Source organism: Macrobrachium rosenbergii, chromosome 30 (assembly GCF_040412425.1).
Source record: "Macrobrachium rosenbergii isolate ZJJX-2024 chromosome 30, ASM4041242v1, whole genome shotgun sequence".
NCBI classification, from domain to species: Eukaryota; Metazoa; Arthropoda; class Malacostraca; order Decapoda; family Palaemonidae; genus Macrobrachium; species Macrobrachium rosenbergii.
This window is the reverse complement of record NC_089770.1, coordinates 19,029,031-19,041,486: the sequence shown is the minus strand read 5'-3', so window position 1 is coordinate 19,041,486 and position 12,456 is coordinate 19,029,031. Positions and strand designations below refer to the sequence as shown.

The following is a 12,456-nucleotide window of genomic DNA, read 5'->3' as shown; positions in this document are numbered from 1 at the left end:
ATGTAATTACCCTTGGAAACTAAACATTGAAATACAGTAATGTAATTCCCCCTCACACATATACAGTATAATGGCCAAGAAATGAACGTCTGTTCAATGCCCAACGTCTGAAGTTAGAGACTAGGGTTATGTGGAATGGTCATTGAAGAGATTGAAGATAATGGGGTTGAGGTTAAAAGGACAGGACCACAGATGTGACCCAAATTTTGGAATGGAATGGAATATGGAATTTAGACCAAAGACCAAGCGCTGGGACATATGAGGTCATTCGCCGCCGAAAAGGAAATTGAGAGTAAAAAGGTTTTGAAGGTGTAACAGGAAGACAACCTTGTAGTTGCACTTTGCAACAATTGTAAGGAGAGGATGGAGAGTAAGATGGAAGAGAGTATGAACCAAGGTACAGTAAAAGGAACGAAAGGGGTTGCAGCTAGGGGTCGAAGGGACGCTGCAGAGACCTTGAAATAATCCCCACAGTGCACCGTGTTTGGTAGACCTAACATCAGTCTAAATTAGATAGAGAGGTTTACTTGCCAATTTCATGTTTTTGGACTTTCGCATTGCTTATGAGGATTTTGACTGAGTACTGATCAATCACGTTTGTTGTTTCCTATCTTTCTTATATCACAGCTGCGACCCACAACAATTGACTAAAAAGTAGGTACTAATCCACTCCTTAGGTTAATAAAGACAATGGAACTGCGAGAAACATGAATTAACTTCGTTTTAAACTGAACGGAGAGTTTCGGTAAAGTGTAATTTATTCTTCACTATTCATGAACGCTTAATGCAGTGATTTTAAAATGCATTAGCACCATTCCCATTATGAAAAAAGTTCGTACTTTGAGGCAGTAAGGAAGACTATTTGTTAGCTGCACGGTCAGATGGTTAAGTATACATATTCTAGATCTGTTATAACAGAATTTCACGAACAACGCACAACCGTCGTGTACCAAGACGGCGTTCCTCTGCTGGGGTCAAGATTGTCGTGCATCAGGTTAGTTGCTCCATTGTTCTCACGAGTATCGTGCACACAAACTTTAATCACTTCTCTGAGGTACTGATTGTTTTGCACGCAGTCTTACTCTTTAGTTTGATCTGCGACAATCCCAGAAGTAATGAAGATAAAAATAAATGGTGAAGTTGGTGTCAGCAAGAGCACAGTTTCGCCTTTCTTTTGGATAATTATCTTCACCTGGCAACCTGAGATTGGGCGCGCTTTATCAGCTTGGTTCCAAGTTCGCGCTAAAAATGAATACAAATGATGGGGTATCATAACTGGAGTGCTTTCTCTCTCTCTCTCTCTCTCTCTCTCTCTCTGTCAACTGCGAACTGTGTAAAAATCTCAGTTGCGAAATGTGTAAAAATTAAGTAATCATAATGAAAGAAACAGGTTTGAATACTCACAAGATTTAATGCAGATGTCGATGGGACCTATCATCTGACGTACGAATCTAGCCCAGACCCATTGGACAAAAAGAAGTGGGGTGAGGTTGAAGAAAGTGTTTGATCTTGCCGTAAATGAAGCAGGATTGCAAGGCTGCGAAAACATAGAGGAAAAAACTCAGAGGGAGAATAAACTACTCTTAAACTGTAGACGTCTTTAATATTGGTTGTACCTGACTTTGTAAAGATAAGACTATGACAACTGTAACAGTCTCGACAATGATGTATCAGATTCACTGAAGAAACGGCAGTTTAATCAGCAAAACATATTGAATAAATGAATAAATTATGGATCAGTCTCCACCGGGTACGGTCACGCCCATCTTTACTGAGCTCCATTGGCTACTTGACTTTCCTGTTTTGTGGGTTTCTCAGCATCCCGGAATTCTTGCGACAAATCAGGACATTTCCAGAGATCCTGGGATTTCCAATACTAGTTAATATTTGCTAATTAATGCTTTGTGGCAACTTTCCTCTTTTGTTAGGGTTATTCCGTTAGCCACAAAAGAATGTCTTTCAAAGCGAATTAGAAACTATATAACAGTAGGCAAAGTTTTAACAATTCATCTCAGTCTCTTAGCCGCAAAAGAAACTCCATGATGTAGGGAATGGTATTCGGAGCTAACCATCACAGAATAATAAGATTTTTTTTTCTAATGACGTTTGGAAGTCATTCTTTACAAAAACCTGAAGAAAGCACTTTAAGGTCTCGTAAAAAAAAAAAATAGAATAATCTAGAGACACAAGTCACACATTTTCATAAGTTGTATAATAGAGATCTTTCACATTCACAATTGATCTCCGATCCCCTTATCTGCCGAGAGCAACCAGATTCGTTGAACAGCAGCATCAATATGCAGTAAATGTGCCTCGCTGTCGAACTTCTGTTCCAGAGGTTCTTTGTTCCTCACACCGTTGGACTGTGGAACAGCTTCCCAGAGGAAGTCGTGCAACTAGAACTTCAGAAGTTCAAGCGAAGGTGCAATGCATTACTACCCCAATACTATTCTTGCATGTTATTACATTTGTATCAATCTGTTAATTTATTAATTTTTTTCTTTTTTAATAAGTGGGTTCTCTTTTCTTTATTTCCCTTTAGCTCCTCTTACTCCTTCCTAATGAACACCATATTCTTTGGAAGCTCGAATTTCAAGTCAATGGCCCATGTGGGCTTGTTCCATATGAATAGGTTTCATCTTCTGAATATTAATAATAATACAGTCATGCGCACAGTAACAGTTGCCCATAAAGTGACTTGTGAAGCACAACAGTCAATACTGCGGTCAGAGTCATGCTCTTAGTTACGTAATGAAGAGTCCGGCACCAGAAAACATCCATTTGGGCTTCACATGGGATGAGAGCCCGCTGTAGTCTGTCTAATGTGTTGCTTTAAACACATCGAAAAATGACACGTCTTTGAAAAGGAATCAAGAACGTTTGGAAGAAAGCTAGAGTGAATAGCTTTAACGATTTTTTTGTCATAGCCATTATTGCATCATTTCAATTTTATAGTTTTCTTACCATCATTCAGTGACTCCTTGAGGAGGAAGCCTAAGTACCACGAAATACCTTGCAAGATTTCACCGAATAAGGATGAAGTAGAATTAATACAATAAAGAAATAGAAACGGTGATACAGGAATAGCAATTAATAGATAACACTGAAAAACTATAAGTAATAGTATTAATAAGGAAAGGAAATTGTGGTTCGGTGTGCCCTCAACCAAGGGAGCCAAAAACCAAAACTGGAAGGCCTTAATACATAGGTAATTATTATGGTCACATATACTGCTCGTCTCTGTTGCAGGGATGAGTCTAAAGGTCCACATCCTAATGTAAGGGCAACTTTGGACCGGGCCCCGAATTTGTGAAGCCTGCTTAATCTAAACCAACCGACGTTACGTAAACAAATTGGTTTTCGACTTAGATCAGGGCAGCCTTATTGATGTTAAGCTAAGCGCCTAGATTGACAAAACATGCACATAACATCATTGTTAGAAGGATGGAATGTATTGTTTTAAGTAAATGTAGAGCGAAATATCAAACTAATACAAGTTTGAAGAAAAGGAAAGATTTAGACCTATCCGTAGCATAGTCAACCATGTACACCAACAATTTGCGAGTAAGTTCTTTCAGTTTCCTAATTTATCTCCAACAAAATTAAATCTTTATCTCTCGCTTTACCATATTAGAAACTTACTATGCGTCCATCGCAAGGCCATATTTCCCCTTCGTTGTTGCCAAGTCATACGCAGCCCACCTGCCGTGATGAATTTCTGGCGCTTAAAAACTGCCGGTAAAATTTTGAGCGGGCTGAAGTTTGGCGGTTAACCTTCATGCTTCCATGCGCGCCTGTCTGCTCGGTTGACGATGAGCCTGTTAATGAGCGGTTTGCTTATGACATAAACAGTCTTGAAGAACCTGATTTTTTGTTTGTTTTTTTACTTTTTGATGTTTAGTACTGTCATTATAGTAGTTTCGTGAGAAAGGTACGTCTTGTACTGTTGTCACGGTCGGGGGAAATTATTTTTCTCTCTCTCTCTCTCTCTCTCTCTCTCTCTCTCTCTCTCTCTCTCTCTCTCTCTCTCTCTCTCTTGTGCCCGTTTAGCTTGTCATGTTTGTAGACTGCATTTTGCTGATCTCTCTCTCTCTCTCTCTCTCTCTCTCTCTCTCTCTCTCTCTCTCCTGCTTTCAGCTTATGACTGTAGATTGCCATTTGTAAAATTACAGATGCATAAACTGATTTTTACGATCAAGTAGCTTTAATCTTTTTGTTATTCTAAGTACGTTATAAATCCGCATGCCTTATTATTATTCTCTTGCTGTAGCAAACATGGGTGTTATTCTAAGTAAGACGACTAGGCCCACTCAATAAGCATTTAGAGATACCCTGAGCCAGTTTGTGCCAGTCTCCTGGACAGCTTGCCTTTTATCTTAGGCTTGGGAAAATTCACGCATGTTAAATCTCTCTCTCTCTCTCTCTCTCTCTGTATATATATGTGTGTAAAGTTAAGTATACCTTAGTTTAACCAGACCATGGAGCTGAGTAACAGCTCTCCTACGGCTGGCCCGAAGGATTAGATTTATTTTACGTGGCTAAGAACCAATTGGTTACCTAGCAACGGGACCTACAGCTTATTGTGGAATCCGAACCACATTATAGCGAGAAATGAACTTTTAACACCAGAAATAAATTCCTCTTATTCTTCATTGGCCGGTCGGAGATTCGAACTCGCGGCCAGCAGAGTGCTAGCTTAGACGGAACCCACCCTCCCAATGAGGAACATATGTGTGTGTGATTATATGTACACACACACACACACACACACACACACACACACACACATATATATATATATATATATATATATATATATATATATATATATATATATATATATATATATTATAGAGAGAGAGAGACAGAGAGACAGAGAAAGACAGACAGACAGACAAACAGAGAGTGTTAAGCGGTAGAATATTGGGCTTAGCTCAAAAAAAGGGCATGAGGCTAGCAACCGCATTCATAAAACCTTGCTTATATCCGGAAGGATATGGTCTTCTGGTGCCTTTCCCTTTGAAAAGAAAGAAAAAATGAGGGGTTCGAATCCTGCCACGGTCGTTGTCAGGGTTCCAGCAGTTGGGTTTAAGGTTGACAGTGGTGTGCGTAAAAAAAAAGTTTAAGAAGTTGTTGTGGGTATTACAAATACAAATATACAGTATGTGTGTGTGTGTGTTATAGTGCAAATAACAAAAATGGATTAAACAATGTTTTGAGCCAGAACTTACTCATGAATTACGCGTGATAAAAAAAAATAACGCTTCGTTTACACGTTTTGTTGATGAGGAAGATTATCATGGAATCATCGTGTTCCTCGGGGGAAACTTAATGATGAACAAGAAAAATGTCCGGCAAACGTCAAGTGCAAGAAGAAAGTCGACAAACTCAAGGTCTTTCTGTTCACATGTTAGTTAGACCGTGTATTACTCGAGGAAACCGTTTTGTACCCCTTTTTACACCCGTGATAGTTTCTCTTTTCGATGTTCTTTGTGTTCATTTAATATATTCGGGGTAAGGATTAAATTTCCACCGTCGTTTTCAAAGATATGTCTCAGAAAGGGCGCGTAGGCCTATAAATATGGAACGCTCAATTTCAAAGGTTTTAGGTCTACATATTGTCGTTTCACGTGGATCTCTGGCTTATATATTTATAACTAACTTCACAACGGTCATGACTTTATGCCTACATGTTTACAACTAATTTCATGTAACATTAGACATGAAGAAGTACAAGTCAAACTTCATGTGGCTTTAGGCACACGTATATGTTTTCGTCTTGTTAAACTACACATTGTTTTTAAGCTTAAATATTCAGTTATAACTTCAAATGAATTTGAGCCTACATAATTATAACGTTAATTTTCTGTTTTTTATGCCTACACATACTTATATACGTCACTAACCTCACTCTGCTATAGTTCTTAATATTTACACTAAAGTTCACACGGTTTTAAGTTTGCATATTTACAAGGCCAACTTCACTTGGTTTAGGCATACATATTCAAAAGCCTAGCTTTACATGTTTATGTTTGCAAGTTTAGAACCTAAACTTTCACGACGTCAGACCTGCACATTTAAAACGTGCGCTTAAAGCGGATGTGTTACTTGCACATTGCTAAGTGTATAATGAGAAAGATGTTCAGAATCCTGAGATAGCTGTCCATAATGTGAAAATTTGAAAGCTTCGAGTGGGATTTTATGTAAAAGTTATGTTCTAAAGGTGTTAATCTTTTATTCTATTTTTTTTAGTTATATTCTAGATTAACAGTCCTCAGACGTTAGTTATAAGTCGTATTCTTAATGAGTAGAGACCTGGAATGTAGCTGCTGCAGGCAACGAATAACGGCGCTGATTTTCGTAGACTCACTCAGGCGGCAGTTGGAGAAGGTTAGAGAAATTGTGAAAGTTTTTTGCCTCACTTCTCTTCATGTAACAGCCACCTCCCTCCCTCCCAAACTTACCTCCCCCACACACACACACGACGAGATCTGGAGTAGGCAGTGAAGAATGATTAAGTAAGGTCTTGCAGAGAGAGGGAGAGAGACCGAGCTGGAGTGTATGATGTCATGGTCGAAATTCTGTTTTATTTATACTGGTACGTTGATTGGTGTATAAGAGAGAGAGAGAGAAAGAAAGAGAGAGAGAGAGAATCTGATAAAATAATGATTGTCACAAGTGATGCGGTTTTGGATGGCTATATCAAGGACATGTTTTTACGCAACCCTGTCTAGATCAGAAGAGAAAACATCATAGACCACATAAACCATAGATTGATGTTGCGGAATAATAAGAGTGTAATTTCGCCATTTAAATTTAAAAGTGCCTTACGTTGCATAATACGATGGGCTTAAGTGTCAACCAAACTTAAACCTTAGGTGGGTTCACACGTTCAGTATTTCTGTAATTATGAAGACTGACAGTGTTTTTGGGACTCAGTATTGTGAAAACACATTCAGTATTGACCGTCAGTATAATAGCAGGTAATCTCGTGTGCACAATTAGTGAAATTTCAGATAGACACAGAACTTTATATATGCACAGAGTGGAGACGCCTGTTCTACGTATGAGAAGCAATTTTCGCTAAAATATGTCTGTCGTGCATTGTGAGGAACATAATATTGCAGAGTTACATTACGTATTGTATCAGGGAATATATTTAAGGCTATGTATTTATCTGGAAAGATGGCGAAAACTTCTCTCTCTCTCTCTCTCTCTCTCTCTCTCTCTCTCTCTCTCTCTCTCTCTCTCTCTGAAACGCCTGAAACTGTAGTGCTTGCCCTCAAATATTGCATCAAGTCATTCGTTGAGTATGTACATTGTAAATCATATTGTGTATATAGTTAAAAGGCAGATGTTCATCGCTACTGAAATCAGATCATTCAATGTCCAAAGCAATAAATGTGTACTAGCCTAGCACAAAAACCAAACTGCTGTTTGGTAACCTCACTCAATCACTGTTAGATGTTTGTGAACCACAGTCAAATCCGAGGCGATATCTACCAACCCACTTAGACCCAAGACAATTCTGCCAACACCACTCAGCCCCAAAACAATGTCTGCCAAACCCCACTCAGACCCAAGACAATGTCTGCCAATCCCACCCAGACCCAAGACAATGTCTGCCAACTCCACTCAGACCCAAAACGATGTCTGCCAACCTAACCCAGACCCAAGACTATGTCTGCCAACCTCACTCAGACCCAAGACGATGTCTGTCAACTCCACTCGGACCCAAAGCGATGTATGCCAACCTAACCCAGACCCAAGACAATGTCTGACAACCTCACTCAGACCCAAGACAATGTCTACCAACCCACTCAGATCTAAGACGATGTCTACTTACCTCACTCAGACCCAAGACAATGCCTGCCGACCTCACTCAGACCCAAAACGATGTCTGCCAACCTAACTCAGACTCAAGACAATGTCTGCCAATCCCACTCAGACCCAAGACAATGTCTACCAACCTCACTCAGACCCAAGACTATGTCTGCCAACCCCACTCATACCCAAGACAATGTCTGCCAACCCCACTCAGATCTAAGACGATGTCTACCAACCTCACTCAGACCCAAGACAATATCTGTCAACACCACTCAGACCCAAGATGATGTCTGCCAATCCCACTCAGACCCAAAATGATGTCTGCCAACTCCACTCAGACCCAAAATGATGTCTGCCAACCTAATCCAGACTCAAGACAATGTCTGCCAACCTTACTCAGACCCAAGACAATGACTGCCAATCCCATTCGGACCCAAGACTAAGTCTGCCAATCCCACTCAGACCCAAAATGATGTCTGCCAACTCCACTCAGACCCAAAACGATGTCTGCCAACCTAACCCAGACTCAAGACAATGTCTACCAACCCCACTCATACCCAAGACGATGTCTACCAACCCCACTCAGACCCAAGACAGACCAACCCCAAGACAGATGTACCGACCTACCAACCCCATGTCTACCAACACCACTGAGACCCAAGACGATGTCTACCAACCCCACTCAGACCCAAGACGATGTCTACCAACCCCACTCAGACCCAAGACGATGTCTTACCAACAAGACGATGTCTACCAACCCACTCAGACCCAAAAAGATGATGTCTGCCAACCCAGCCCAGACCCAAGATGATGTCTATCAAACCCAAGACGATGTCAATCAGACCCAAGATGAACACCACTCAAACCCAGGACGATGTCTGCCAACCCCAGGCCCAAGACGATGTGCCAATCCCACTCAGACCCAAAACGATGTCTGCCAACCCCACCCAGACCCAAGACGATGTCTGCCAATCCCACTCAGACCCAAAACGATGCCTGCCAACCCCACCCAGACCCAAGACGATGTCTGCCAACCCCAATCAGACCCAAGACGAAGTATATCAACCCCACTCAGACCCAATACGATAGACCAATCAGAAAACGATGTCTTCAACCTCCAACGATGTCCCAACCCCAATCAGACCCAAGACGATGTCTGCCAACCCTAATCGACTGGAGAAGACGATGTCTGCCAACTCGACTGGAGATGAGAGAGATTTGCTACTTTTTCATTGAAGTCCTTTGATGTCTGAACATATGGGCCTGTTAATGGTTAAGTTAGGAATAAAATCCAAATAATCTAAGGTTAAGGTAACGATAATAATACATTTACCAAACAGCTGATCATCAAAAAAACTTAAACAGCATTGAGATTGGTCAACTCAGGGAAGGGTGACCAAATGAAAGGGAATTTCCTCCGACCTGAATTAGTGCTAGCAACTTTATTAGTGAAATTCGTTTACTGTAGTCGGTGTCTTATTGATTTTAATAACTAGTGCTATTTTACTTTATAGATATTTACCGGTAACTGAATTTTAATATACAGTCTAAATTCATATTCTGTTTCCTTTTATGTACTGTACCATATATCATTTCACAGGCGAATATTAGTAAACAAACTTATAGTCCTCATTGTGACTCAGTCTAGCTCACACCTGACTCCTATGGTGTGCTTCAAGCATGCACAGGTTTTAGGAATGAGGTTGCTACCCCCAGCTGACGGTGTCTGGCAATTTTTAAATGGTCACCCATCTAAGTGCTATACATCATATATTTAAGCTGAAAATGAACCACTGGCCCTAGACTCGAGTCTCATGTAGGCCTAACTTGAAGTGGAGATGGAAGTCAAGGTTATTATTATTATTATTATTATTATTATTATTGTGTACAGTGGGAAGCAGTAAAAAAAGAGCAAATACAAGGAAAACCAAATAAGGGCAGCACAACGAACAGTTGGTTACACGCAGCCGAAAGCACCAACCGTGCGTGAAGAAAAGCAAAGCACTGGTGCATGGCGTCTTAAAAGTAGCATTACGTCAACAACCATGACACACACACGTCCAGGAAGACTGACTCAATTTCACAGTCAGGAGAGTGAGAAGAAGAATACAGTTAAGTGGATGAGCAAAGGGTAACTGATGCTCGGCCTAGGAGTTAGAGTTTTATTGGAATTCTACCTTGCATAGTGAGGTCTAGAGCAGGGGTTCCCAACCTTTTTAAGCTGGTGAGCACCCACCTGTTTTCTGGATAAATGTGAGAGCACCACAATAATTTTATAGTTTGGGAATTAAGAAGCAATCCATTTAGTAAGTGAAAGACTTAGTTTTCGTTTATTTAAAGGTGGCAAAAATTTTAAATTACTGGCACTGAAGATTCAAACATGATTTTTTACTGCCTGGATGTTTATTCAGTCACTAACATTCACCAATCAGGCATATTTTACATAACTGTCATAGATATTATAGTACTCCACCGGCACACAATAAATCACAGGTAATATTTTACCTCTTAAATCATATATTGGTATCTAAAATGTAACTAAATGAGTTTTATTGTTCAATAACAAACTAAAATATACGCTTGCTCATTATCAATTATATTCCTAATTACGGTAATCATGTTGTGCTATACGTGGAAAACTAAAAAGGAAAAAAGAGAACAAATAAAATTCACAGGAAGCATTATTTCCTGAATACTGATACACAAGCTAATTATTGCAAAATCTTTAACCTTAAAATAAAAAAAAATAAAACAAGTCCTCCTCTCCGCTAGTTCGTGGATTCAGTGAGAACCCTGATGCTGCACTGCTTTGGCTAGCTTTTCTATATTCGCCCATATATATATATATATATATATATATATATATATATATATATATATATATATATATATATATATATATATATATATATATATATATATATATATATATATATATATATATAACGAAAAAGGCGAAAATGTAGGCTACTTTAAATTCGGCAGTTAGGCCTAGGGAGAGTTGGTGTTCATGAGCACGATTTTAACACCTTCGAAAGAGCACTACCAGACCAAGTCAGAGAGCACAGGTGCTCTTGAGCACCAGGTTGGGAACCCCTGGTCTAGAGCTATAGTGATACTTTGCGCATGAGTATGTGTGTATAGAGGGTACAGACGACTGGGACTGTACTTGTGCATGTGTACCTGACATATGCGCTTCTCAGCAAAATGCCTATTTTATACTAAGTTCCCTTAGTATAGAACTAACTCTCCTAGTCTGTATCGGCGCTGGGAAACGTATTCTGTTTTATGTGTGTGTGTGTGTATATATATATATATATATATATATATATATATATATATATATATATATATATATATATATATATATAGAGAGAGAGAGAGAGAGAGAGATGTAAAATCAGTTCACGTGAAGGAAAGCCACGCGGATTGATCTTGCATAATTATTTTCCCGTGTACGTAAACTTAATATTTATTTGTATGCATGAGCGCCTGCGTTCGTGCATATAGTCCCATCGGTTATCATTGCCATATTTTTCCTACCCTCCCCCCAACCCAAGAAGTTAGCTGAAGCGACCCTCCTCACCAGTGTCCAAACAGCACTGCAAGCAGCTGCAACCTTGCAGCAATAATAATTATTAGCTTTCCGCAACGTTGCCATTTGATGCGAAGGAAGTGACAGACAGGAACTGGTCCTCCCGCGGTGGCAAAGCCTTTCAGCAGATTGTAAACCGCCTACACCGCGTCTCTGAGGCTACTGGTGGCGCAATAAAACTTCGAAATGGCTGGTGTTACGATTTCAGAGGATTTTGTTTGTCTGTCTTTCAGTAAGATTTCACAAAAAATCTTAATTTGTCGAATTTAACGTTTTGTGAAAGGAAGAGGTGGTTAGATTGTACTGAGCCCTGATGGGGAAGCAGAACCGGATTTTTAATATTTTTTGCAACAAAATATCCAAGAAACTTATGTATAGATTTCATTATTTTATTGTTTATTGGCGGGGAAACCAGGGTCATGAGCAGATGAAGAGATGATTAAATACTGAAATTTATCAGTTCATTCATTTAACTGTTTGCGTGGCTACAAAATGCCTCGACAATTTATAGACTGATTTCTTTGAAATTTTTGTGATATGTGGATGATGGCCGGGAAGTATGTTGGGTTATGGGCTACAAGGAGGTGATCATAGCTTAAAATGGACTCGTATCCAAATGCACATCCAGAAATTTTCTGTCTGCATTTTCTGACTTTTTTTTCACATTTTTCTTCTTTGAAACCAAGCTTTGATTTGATTTGCACATTTTATAAAAGTTTTTCTTTTTTTAATTTTGCTGTGCTTGTGTTGTGTCATTTATATACAATTATAAATCATATATTTTTTTTATTTTATGCATTTCAGTGTGTCGTCGAAAATGTAATCTGCGTCATATGTAATATTAACTATTAATTATGGTGATATTTAAATAATTTCCTTGTAATTGAAAAAATCCTTTTTGTATTGCATAATTTTTCCTGAACTGATTCGATTGGCTTGTGACATACGTATGACTTTAATTGGAACTGATGTTTTTCCTAGTGTTACATACACACACACACACACACACACACACACATATATATATATATATA

General features: G+C 39.3%; 2 protein-coding genes across 2 annotated transcripts in view; one reads left to right on the top strand and one right to left on the bottom strand.

Annotated features, from left to right (window-relative positions):
* LOC136855115 (testis-expressed protein 10) overlaps nt 1-5,983 on the bottom strand; it is a 39,241-nt gene extending 33,258 nt beyond the window's left edge. Inside the window, exons 1-2 of the mRNA XM_067131951.1 lie at nt 5,907-5,983; nt 1,405-1,537 (exon numbers count right to left, since the gene is read on the bottom strand). The gene's annotated coding sequence lies outside the window, so the exon portion shown is untranslated. The remainder of the gene's footprint in view (nt 1-1,404; nt 1,538-5,906) is intronic.
* LOC136855114 (transketolase-like protein 2) overlaps nt 1-12,456 on the top strand; it is a 42,355-nt gene that overhangs the window by 1,431 nt on the left and 28,468 nt on the right. The window lies entirely within an intron of this gene.